Source organism: Suncus etruscus, chromosome 1 (assembly GCF_024139225.1).
Source record: "Suncus etruscus isolate mSunEtr1 chromosome 1, mSunEtr1.pri.cur, whole genome shotgun sequence".
Taxonomy (NCBI): Eukaryota; Metazoa; Chordata; class Mammalia; order Eulipotyphla; family Soricidae; genus Suncus; species Suncus etruscus.
In genome coordinates, this window is record NC_064848.1 from 196,799,972 (window position 1) to 196,810,870 (window position 10,899).

Consider the following 10,899-nt stretch of genomic DNA (forward strand, 5'->3'; position numbering starts at 1 on the left):
CTTCCTCCCTCCATATCTCCCTTTCTTCCTTCTTTCCTGCTTTGCTTTCTTTCTTCCTTTCTTCTTGCTCCCTCCCTTTCTTCTTTCTTTGCATTTTCCTTCCTTCCATTTCTTTATTCTTTTCTGCCTTCCCTTCTTTCTTCCTTCCTCCTTTCCTCTCATTTTCCTTCCTTCCCTTTTCCCCTTCCTTCTTTCCTTCCTAGCTTCTTTCCTGCCTTCCCTTTCTTTTTGGTTTTTGGTTTTTGGGCCACACCCAGCGGTGCTCAGGGGTTACTCCTGGCTGTCTGCTCAGAAATAGCTCCTGGCAGGCACAGGGGACCATATGGGACACCGGGATTCGAACCAACCACCTTTGGTCCTGGATCGGCTGCTTGCAAGGCAAACGCCACTGTACTATCTCTCCGGGCCCTCTTTTCTTTCTTTCCTCCCTTTCTTCCTCCTTCCTTCTCATTCTTTCCTTTCATCTTCCTTCACTTCCTCCCCTTTTCCTGCTTCCCCTCCCTTCCTACCCACCTACTTCCTTTCTTCCTAGCTTCTTTCCTGTTTTTCCTTCTTTCTTTCCTTCTCCCTCTCCCTTCTCCCTACCCCTTTCTTCCTCCTTTCTTCTCCTTTCCTTCCATCTTTCTCCCTTTCCTTCCCTTTTCCTGCCATCCCCACCTATCAACATACTTCCCTCTGTCCTCCCTTCCTTCCTTCCTTCCTTCCTTCCTTCCTTCCTTCCTTCCTTCCTTCCTTCCTTCCTTCCTTCCTTCCTTCCTTCCTTCCTTCCTTCCTTCCTTCCTTCCTCCTTCCTTCCTCCTTCCTCCCTTCCTTCCTTCCTCCCTTCCTTCCTCCCTTCCTTCCTCCCTTCTTCCCTCCTTCCCTTTCTTCCCCCTTCTCTTCCTTATTTTTAAATTGGAGTAACAATTAAATTAACTTTATATAACTTACCTTACATAGACAGCAAACTTTATGATTCTGCATTTGTCTACATGACTTCATTTTTGCACCTAGAGGGTAGTTTTCACCCATCACCAGTCAACTGCCCCCTCCCCCACTTTACCCACCCACCTCCCGGAGAACCACTATTTTATTGTATAATCAAAAAGCTGGGATTTGTTATATCTTGTTTCTTTTCCTTTTTTGTGCAGTCATTCTGGATTTGGCTTTCTCAGCTTTCACGAAGTGGGGACCCCCAAATCCTGTCTGTATTGCAGTCAATGACAGAGGCCCACCTTTTTGAAGACAGAATAGAATCCCCTCAACTTGGGGGTCCACTTACCGTGGAAGGGCACTAGAGCTGCTGTCCTGCTGCATCTTTGGGGATCATGTCCCCATGCCTGGACAGGATGCTGGGCCACCTCGCTGGCTGCCCCCACTCACCCTGTGGCTGACAGCTGTGAGGGCTCCTGCTTCTCCCCCCTGCAGCCTTTACTTAGGAAAAGGAAGGGGCAGTTTCCAAGCCAAGGTGGATCGGGTGGCTAGTCCTACTAGGCCATTTGTGATGATGTTGATTTGGGCTATTTTGGAGGTGTCTGAAAAATAGGAAATAAAACTTCTCCTGCATGGGGTTGTTGCTCAAATGAAAGAACCTCAGGATAGGCGTGAAGACAGAATGATGAGACCTTGATGTGGGAAATGCGATCTGTGTTCATTAAACCATATTACAATATAAACTGATGGGGGTGAGGGGGGTGGCACAATGATTACTGAGCGCTTTCCAGCCCTGGCACCCCTCAAAATACATTACCAGGGCTAGAGCAATAGCCCAGTGGGGAGAGCATTTGCCTTGTATATGGCTGACCCAGGTTCGATCTCCGGCATCCTATTCCATATGGTCCCCCAAACCAGCCAGGAGTGCAGAGTCAGGATTAACCTCTGAGCATTGCCAGGTATGGTCCCCAAACAAATAAACATACAACAACAAAAAAAAGGATCACTGCCTAGATCTTAATCTACTTCCTAGTTCTCCCCCCCCCACTCCCCACAGCCAGGGAGGGTGAGCAGAAGGGGAGATACTCCCCAGGGCTGTCTGCTCAGTAACCAGGGTGCAGAACCCACATATACATTGTTTTGGCTTTTTTCTTGCAGTCTTGGAGACAGACAGAACCCAGGCCTGCATACAGGCAAGGCATGTGTTCGACCACCAAGCTACATCCCAGCCCCTACAGTTCTGATTTTTGGGGTATGAGGGAGTTCAGAGAGTCCCTCCTGAGCTGTGCCAGGAACCAGTTCTCATAATTCCTGGCCAAACAGGGCTTCTCTGGGACCTGAGCCCACCTGGCCCTGTAGTGTTCAGAGTAGGGGTGCCTGAGAGTCCTTGCTTGTCCTGCCCGGAACCAAACCCAGGTCCTCGTTCCATCTCCCAGCCCTGATTCCTAAATGACTGTGATAAGTGACCGCCTCCATCATTTGCTCGTGAAAACCTCTGACCATTTCCGTGGCAGTTAGGCCTCCTTTTTGGACCATCACAGATACACCCAACTTAGGATCCTTTGCCCAAAATCAGCATATTTCAAACATGTGGGTCTCCAAGTAGAAATCCTGGAAATGTGGCCAGTGAGGAAGAGGAGGAGGAAGCACAAACAAGGTTAGAAGGGACCATGGCGGGAGAAAGCTGAGAAACAGAGGTAGGCTCTCCCCCTCACTATCCTGTCCAATTAGAAAGAGGGATTTTTCTAGGTAACCCCAACCCCTCTCTGTGGGGCCACTCAATCTCCTTGGACTCTAGGGGGATCTGCTGAATGACTAAGTCATGATTAATTGGTTGTTTCAGGGCCACACTTGGTGATGCTCAGGGCTTACTCCTGGCTTTGTGCTCAGGGATTATTCTTGACTCTGTGCTCAGAGATTACTCCTGGCTCTGTGCTCAGGGCTCACTCTTGATTCTGCTCCTGGTGGTGCCAGGGATCAAACTCAGGTCTGCCGAGTGCAAACACAGTAACTTCAGTGCTTCCTCCCATCCCCATCCTCTTATTCAAAACAGATCTGAGTCCTTCTGGAAATCTCCAAGGGCCTAAGGGTCTTGCTTGTCCATTAAAGGTACAGAAGGCTAGTGCTCACTTTGGCAGCACATATACTAAAAAAAATTGGAATGATACAGAAAAGATTAGCATGACCCCTGCACAAGGATGACATGTAAAGGTACAGAAGGCTGAACGAAGGTTGTTTGGCCTTGGGGGGCACATTCCCAGCTCTGAGGTCATTGGAGTAGCCACTCTCACTAGGAGGTGTGGGAGGTACATGGTTCCCTGGCATAGCCAGGTAAACGGGTCTCAGCTGTCATGGGCAGAAAATGAAATACCTCCTGGATAAGCTCTGCGCTGGCTCTTCCAGGCACTATGGCAGCCTTGGCCCATCTGCCCAGAAGCACCTGCTGCCTCCCCGCTCACTCCCAGCACGGCCACACACTCTCCCGAGCAGCCCCAAGGCAGCACTAAGCCCGATGAATTCTCAGCCACTGGCCGCTGCCCAGGCTCTGGCTGGATCTGATAACAGCATTTGCAAATAAACAGGGCCTGGGAAATGAAGTGGCTTCCTCTGGGAGAGATTTCCGAGGCGCTCCAGCATTTAGGGTTCTAGGAGAGATGCTCTTTGAGGCTCCCTCTGGACACAGTGCTGTCACCTAGGGTGACTCTCAACTCCTCATTGAGAGATCTGAGACCGGCCTGCAGGTGGTGGGTGCTCAGGCTTTCCCCATCTGCCCATATCCGGCAGTCTCCCAGTCTTGGAAATTGGAGGAGCTGAGCACTGCGGCTAGGATTGATCCCCTAGTCATGTGTCCCAAGCACTTGGCACCTGAAGATGTTGCCATAGCTGGATGGAGGAGGAGGAGGGAACCGGACTTTTTGGGGGAAGTCACAATAGTTAACACAAGGGCTCGGGGTGGAGACAGCAGTCCCAGAAGACAGGGCCCTTTGCAGCAGGAACTTCCATATTCCTCCACCACTGCCTAGTTCTGCAAGTGGCCTTAGTCCTTAAGTCTAACAGATTTTCTAACATCTTGCAGATCCGGATTCCAGAAGGTGGGTCTGGGCTTCTTCAGGTGACAAGCACAGAGGGCTAATGCATGCATGGTCTAGGGGTCCTGGAGAGGGCTGACTTTCCCCCCCTGGATGAGGCAGAAAGAGGCCATCCAACTCATGGGGCATGCCACGAGACTTTAAATCACCACCTGAGTCCAGTTACCACCTGAATCCCTAGGTTCCCTATGAGCCTCAAGCTGGCTGGCCAGAAGTCTGTCTCCCCCAACCTCCCCAGAGGACAGGCAGTGCTCTGGGCCAAGAAAGAAGATGCTAGCTCTGTCCCCCGAAAAGCCTTCTGGGATGGGAGAATTTGAGGTGATGGTTTAAAGCCATCTTCCCCCAGGGCTCTATGCCATGAGTCAGGGGAGTCTCTGTGGGCAAGATCGCTTCTGGGTCTTCTGGGGATGAGATCACTTCTGGGGCATTTGCATGGGACCCAAAAGGAGCTGGGCAGGGTGGCAATATGCTGATAGAGTCCCCACAGGGAAGGGGCCTCAAGCTGTGAAAGGTGGAGAGATGGCACCTGGCTTTCTGGTGACAAGGCCAACCAGCCCAACCTAGCCAGTTTGTGGGCCCTGGGGTAGCCCCGAGGGGAACAAAGGGGTAACATGGTGCCCCCCCACACCACCCACTGCCCACTGCACTTGCCAACAGAGCCAGATGCTGTTTGGGGAAAAATACCTTCTGGAGTTTGTCGCCTACACCCGCCCAGCTGACACCCACGGCCGAGGAGATGTGTCAGGAGCAATGGGAAATATCGCTTTATAAATATTTGAAAAAGGCGAAAGGAGCGAGCAGAAGAAATGCCGACCCCCCCCCACCCCAAGTACCGGATAAGAGGGGAGCTGAGGGCTGCTGTGAGTAGATGTGGTGATTTGGAGGCCAAGGCACCTCAGACTTTGGCCCAGAGACCCTGCCCTGACAGGCAGCGGCTGCCCTTTATTTATAATGTATGATACCAGCTCTAAGCCCATTGCCACTGTGCTCCCCAGGGAGCACTGGCACAGGTGGTGTCTGGGAGCCTTTGGGGGAGGAGTGAAGGGGATCCTGCAGCTAAGGGGTACAGAAGCTTGAGCCCCTTTCCTGTGGGGGCCCTGCCAGCACAGCCCCACCCTGCCCACCTCCTTTTGAGTCCCATGCAGATGCCCCGGAAATGATCTCGCCCCCAAATTCTTCCATCCCAGAAGGCCTCCAGGGGACACAACTGGCATCTCCCTTCTCTGCCCAGGAACATTGCCTGTCCTCTGGGGAGGTTAAGGGAGACAGATTTCCATGGGACGGGAGGTGCCCTCAGCTTTTGGGAGATGGGACGTGGGGGTCAGGCCTGAGCTGCCTTGGACAGGGCACAGAGAGTCTCCATGGGGTGTCTGGTATCAGCCTTGCAGTTTGGGCCTTGCCACCCTGTACACCCTGGAAACAAGCCGTAGCCACCTGCAGGGGTGCCCAGACTCTAGAGGTGCCTCAGGTCTGGCCCACTCACACCACCTGCCTGATGTAAGTCTGTTTCCTTTTGCCTTCACTGGAACCTGGCAAGTGGGCAACAAGAAAGAGGCCCAGGGTCCCTTTACAGCACAGGGTAGGAGAAGTGGGAACCAGTGAGAAGTGTGGCTCCTAAGCCTAGGATAGGTGCCAGTGGTGACTCAGAAAGTTGTGTTGAAGCCCCTGGATCTCTCTAGCTGCAGAGACCTTCTGGAACTCCTATTTTATGTCTGCACCCTTGACTTTAAAAGTGGGGGGTCCCTTTGGGGTATGGCAGGTTTGCCCAAATCAGACGGGGTGCCTAGGACCTTGGCCAAGACATTGAAGCAGCATTTCTTGTTGCTTGTTAGAGGTGCTGAACAGTGAGGTGTGTGTTTGTGTTTGTGTGTGTGTGTGTGTGTGTGTGTGTGTGTGTGTGTGTGTGTGTGAGAAAGAGAGAGAGAGAGAGACTGCTTGAGTGTGAGAGCATTGGATGTATGTCTGAGTGGCTGAGTGGATGCTGGATATAAGCATAAGAGTGTGATGCAAGCCTGATTGTGAATATATATACTCACACCCAGACACACACTTATATATATGTGAATATATATACATATATATAAGTGTATATATACATATATATATAAGTGAGTGAGTGTCTGTCTGAGTGCATGTCTGAATTTGTGTCTGCATGTGTATATCTGGGTGTGAGTGTTTGGTTGTGAGTGTCTGCATGTGTGTGTCTGAGTGTCTGTGTCTGGGTGTGAGAGAGTGGATTTACCCTGGAGGAGGAAAAAGCCATGTTGTGTCAGCTGGGGAAGATGAGTGCCCGTGAAATCATTTTGCCAATGTCCCACAGCCCGAGAAATAGGAGCCTCGGCAGAAGGAGGAGTTGAGGGGCTGGAATGGTGGCACAGGGGATAAAGCATCTGCCTTGCAACTTGCTAGCCTAGGACCGAACAAGGTTTGATCCTTTGATGACCCATACAGTCCACTAAGCCAGGAGTGATTTCTGAGCGCATAGCCAGGAGTAACCCCTGAGCACACACACTGGGTGTGATGTGGCCCATAAACAAAACAAAATAAAAAAAAAAAGGAGGAGTTGAGAGAGAGGGCCTTGAAGTAGACGGAGGAGTCTGGATCAGAGGGAGAAGTCTGGTCCAGAGGATGGGGCCTAAACTGGAGGTGTGATGCCAAGCTGCAAGGGTCTGAAGAAGCAGGAGCCTTCCAATGTCCAGAAGAGAACCTGTCACCTGGGGACCTACCTCATGCTTCCTTTTCTTTCCAGGGTTGTATGCTCAGTAGTTAGTCAGAATGGGTATTCCAGAATCAGTCCTTATGGGTGTCTCAGGGTCAGAACCATGTGGTTATCTCAGCTCAGTCCTGTGTGGATGTGTGGGTTTCTCGGGATCAGTCTGTCCAGAAAATGTCTGGAGCAGCCAGTAGACAAAATCACCACAGGCCCAGTTGGGAGCTGAGAAAAGTCCATCTGCTTTGTCTGTCTGGGGCCAAGAAGCTGGGAGAGCCCTACTTGGCCTCCAGTGCCCTGAACTGGACTCCAGGTCCTGTTAGCCTGGCCTCACAGCAGCCTGGGAATCCCAGAACTCTGATCTGCACCCCTCCCTCAGGCCTTCATCTCACCAGGGGGCACAGAAGGGAGGACCTAAAAGTTGCTCTCACAGGGCCCTGCCCTGTCCCCAGGTTGTGTAATGACAGTGCTGAGGGACCCTTGAAGGCATCTTCACCTCCTCTCTTTGCAAGGCAAAAGTCTTGAGCCCAGCGGTTCCAGCCAGAGGGAAGGAGGCATATGGTTAAGTTCATGAGTTACTGTAAAGAGGATCCCTGGGGTCCACTGGGTTCTGTCCAGCTCACACCCCTCTTCCATGTCTGGGTGTCTGCCCACAACCCTTCCCTATGGGCTGAGATGTATGGGCCACCCCGGGACCTTCCAGGGCTCAGAACTCTAGTGCTGCAGGGGTAGCTGTGTCTGCAGAGTCACTATAGGTTTAAGTCCCCAATCCCCAGACAGCTAGGAGGTCAAGGAAGGCCAGAGTCTGGACCAGGAGGGCTGAGGGCAAGTTTAGTTGAGGGAGACCATCCAAGCTCATTCCCCATATAGCCCAGCTCTGGAACCTTGATGTATGTCTCTGAGCAAACCTTCAAGTTCTCCCCATTTTCCACTTTCTCCTTCCTCTTCCCTCTTCCTTTTCCTCCTCCTCCTCCTTCTTTCTCCTCCTCCTCCTCCTGTTCCTCCTCCTCCATCTTCTTCCTCCTCCACTACCACCACCTCCTTCTCCACTACCACCACCTCTTCTTCTTCCTCCTCCTCCTCCTCCTCCTTCTTCTCCTTCTCCTCCTCCTCCTTCTTCCTCCTCCTCTTCTTCCTTCTCCTCTTTCTCCTTCTTGTCTCCATTGTGCTGTGCTCTCCTTTACAGTTGCTCTGAGTTCCTGATGACAATAGCTTCAGATTTGGATCCTACCTGGCAGAGCTCAGGGCTTACTCCTGGCTCTGTGCTCAGGCATCACTCCTGCTGGGGCTCCAAGGACCCTGTGTAGAGCCAGGAATGGAGCCAGAGTCAGCTCTGTGCATATGTCTGACCTTCCATGTGATCAACCTGGCTCTCTAACTCTGGGTTTAAGGTCCTCTATGCCCCCAACCCCATGCTACATGCTGTCAACTTGTCTATGGAAGTCCCCGAATAGTCCCACCAAGTGGGTTCCACTTTCCAAGAAGAAGCCAGCACTTGGAGAGAAGAAGCCTTCCCTGTCTGGTCCAGTCTGTCCTGCATCTGCTTTCCTGAGTTTTTGGGCTCAGCTGAGAGTAAAGGTTTGTGGGTAGCCCCAGGATCGTGTTGCATCTGAGTTGACTTTTCCTGCCTGTTTTCACTCAGCAAAACAGCGGGAAGGACTGTGGCTGCTATGGTATTAGGTGTGGTGTAAGTGACTGGGACACAAATGAAAGTTAAGAGAGAATTTCTAGGTCCAGTGACACATAATAAAAGTATTCCTGGGTTTGGGTGTCCACAGGGGGACCTCAGAACCATGGTCTCAAGGGCTATCAGGATTCAAACTGGTGTTCAGCCTATATGGTCATCTCTTCCTGCTGCTAGCCTGCTCAGCCCACAGTCCCCAAGGCAGTTTATTTATTTCTGGTGGTGTTTGGAGATCCCGACCTGCAGTGCCTGGGGACCATTTGGCCCACCAGAATCAAACTTGGGGCTCCCCTGTGCAAACCACATATCTTACTCCATGAACTCTTCTTGCATTGGGAGTGCTCTGGCCTGCTGGGGATGACAGGAAGGGTGCAGCTGCTCTCAGAAGCACCATAGAGCAGGCTTCATATTTGGGGGGAAGGATGCCTCCTCTCCAGCACTACAGCCTACACTGTGTGCAATCACCTATAGGCACAGAAGAAAGGGCAGCACCCTGTTTCTTATACAAGCATCCCCTTTATCTCTTCAGGTCTGCAGCGCCCTTCCCACTGCCATCCAGACGTCAAAGAGCTACTCAACACCTGTTGTTCCAGGGCAGTGTCCAGACTCCCAAAGAAAAGAAGGCCAGAGAATATCCTGGTGGCTGTGTTCAGACTCTTCTCTGATGAGCCAGGCAGCAGGGACTGAGAGACTCCAGGGAAGATCTTTTTTCCCTTGAGTCAGAATAAATGTTTGGGTAACTAGTGCAGACTTCCTGAAGGAGGTGACATTTTGACAGACTCCCCAAGGGATCTGAGAGATAAAGAAAAACCTTTGGTTGGGCAAGAGTGGCAGATTGCCCACCTGGACGTCTGCTCTCAGGAGAAAGATTGAAGCTAGGGGATCTGAGAATGATGCGGTGGCACAGACTGGAAAGGGTGGATGTGGAACAGAGCCGAGAATGGCATGCACAAAGAATTGTGTGTCTTGTCTGTAGAACTGTGTAAGCCTAGTGGAAGGAATTCCCAAGCCGAGAGAGGCAGCAAAATGTGCTAGGAGACTAAACACAGCATGAAGAACTAGGGGTTCTAGAAGAGTCTTCCGCTTGAGCTCAAAGAGGCTAAGGTTCTCAGGCAAAAGAAGGTCCTGCTTGGTACCAGGCAGAGGCAATAGACTTTCAGGGGTCCTCAAACTTTTTTTTTAAACAGGGGGCCAGTTCACTGTCCTTCAGACTGTTGGAGAACCAGATTATAGTAAAAACAAAAATTATGAACATGGGGCTGGGCGGTGGCGCTAGAGGTAAGGTGCCTGCCTTGCCTGCGCTAGCCTTGGACGGACCGAGGTTCGTTTCCCCGGCGACCCATATGGTCCCCCAAGCCAGGAGCAACTTCTGAGCGCATAGCCAGGAGTAACCCCTGAGCGTTACTGGGTGTGGCCCAAAAAAACAAAAAAAAATTATGAACAAATTTCTATGTACACTACATATATCTTACTTAGAAGTGAGGAAACAAAATGGGAATAAATACAATATGTGGCCCGCGGGCCGTCGTTTGAGGACCATTGCAATAGAGGATAGAAAGCAATTAGGAGAATTATGTAGGGGAGGGGTGGCCCTGGATGCTTGCCTTAATCAGAGACTTGTGTGGAACTCAATCCAGAGGGAACCCTGGGAGGAAGCCAAGCCACCCCTCATGTGCTTTGGGCCCTCTCTGGATGTCTCCATGCCCAACCACACCTGCAGTTTCAGTTTCCATTCTCCACTGGGAATGCGGGGAGCCTTCTCCTCCTGACCCCCATGTGAGTCACAGATCCAGGGCAGTCGCTGGGTCTATGTCATTGATCCAAGTCATCATTGATCCTGGGTAGTGCCATTTCCTGATTGAATTCCACAATCATATGGGCACTATAGTTGAGCATAGAAAGACCCTCCTTGGGGATGCAGAAGGACCCTTTTCCAGGACACAAAATGACCCTCTTCTGGGACTCTAGCCTCTCCTCCTGGTGCCTGTCTCCCTATGCCTGTCCTGAGAGCTGGCCAGGAGCCACTCGCCTGCATATGGGAGGCTTTGCTGGGCCACAGGGGCCTGTGGGTCATGAGAAACCTGGTCCCCCCTTAGTCCCCCCAACCACAGAGGGGCTAAAGCAAAGGCCAGCCCAGGTGGCTCTGCAGAAGGGAAGTGACTGGTCTCCACTTCCATGTCATCAGCCCCTTTCAAAATCCTTTCCAAGGCATTAGTTTGAATTAGTTTGAATGTAGAGCCTCTCTGTGCCATTCAGAAGTTTCCAACTCTCTCCCTGTCACTCTTCTCATCTCATCCCATCTGAGACAGGTGTGTCCACCCAGGGTGGTGACAGCTCATCTCACCCACCTCCATCCCCCTAGAAGCTTCCAGAACATCTTCCCAGGACCCCTCAGAAGAATCTGTAATTGCAGCTGCTTCTCCTCTCTGCTTCCCAGATAAACCAGGGGAATCTTTGTGGGTGGACACCTCGCTACACAATGGTCCCTGATGGCAGGTAGGTAG

General features: G+C 51.6%; 1 non-coding gene across 1 annotated transcript; it reads left to right on the forward strand.

The window, feature by feature from the left end:
* The first annotated feature begins 3,034 nt into the window (after window positions 1-3,034).
* LOC126028926 (U6 spliceosomal RNA) lies at window positions 3,035-3,146 on the forward strand. The gene has a single exon (XR_007502604.1). It is a non-coding gene; the product is annotated as a U6 spliceosomal RNA (small nuclear RNA).
* Window positions 3,147-10,899: the final 7,753 nt, after the last annotated feature.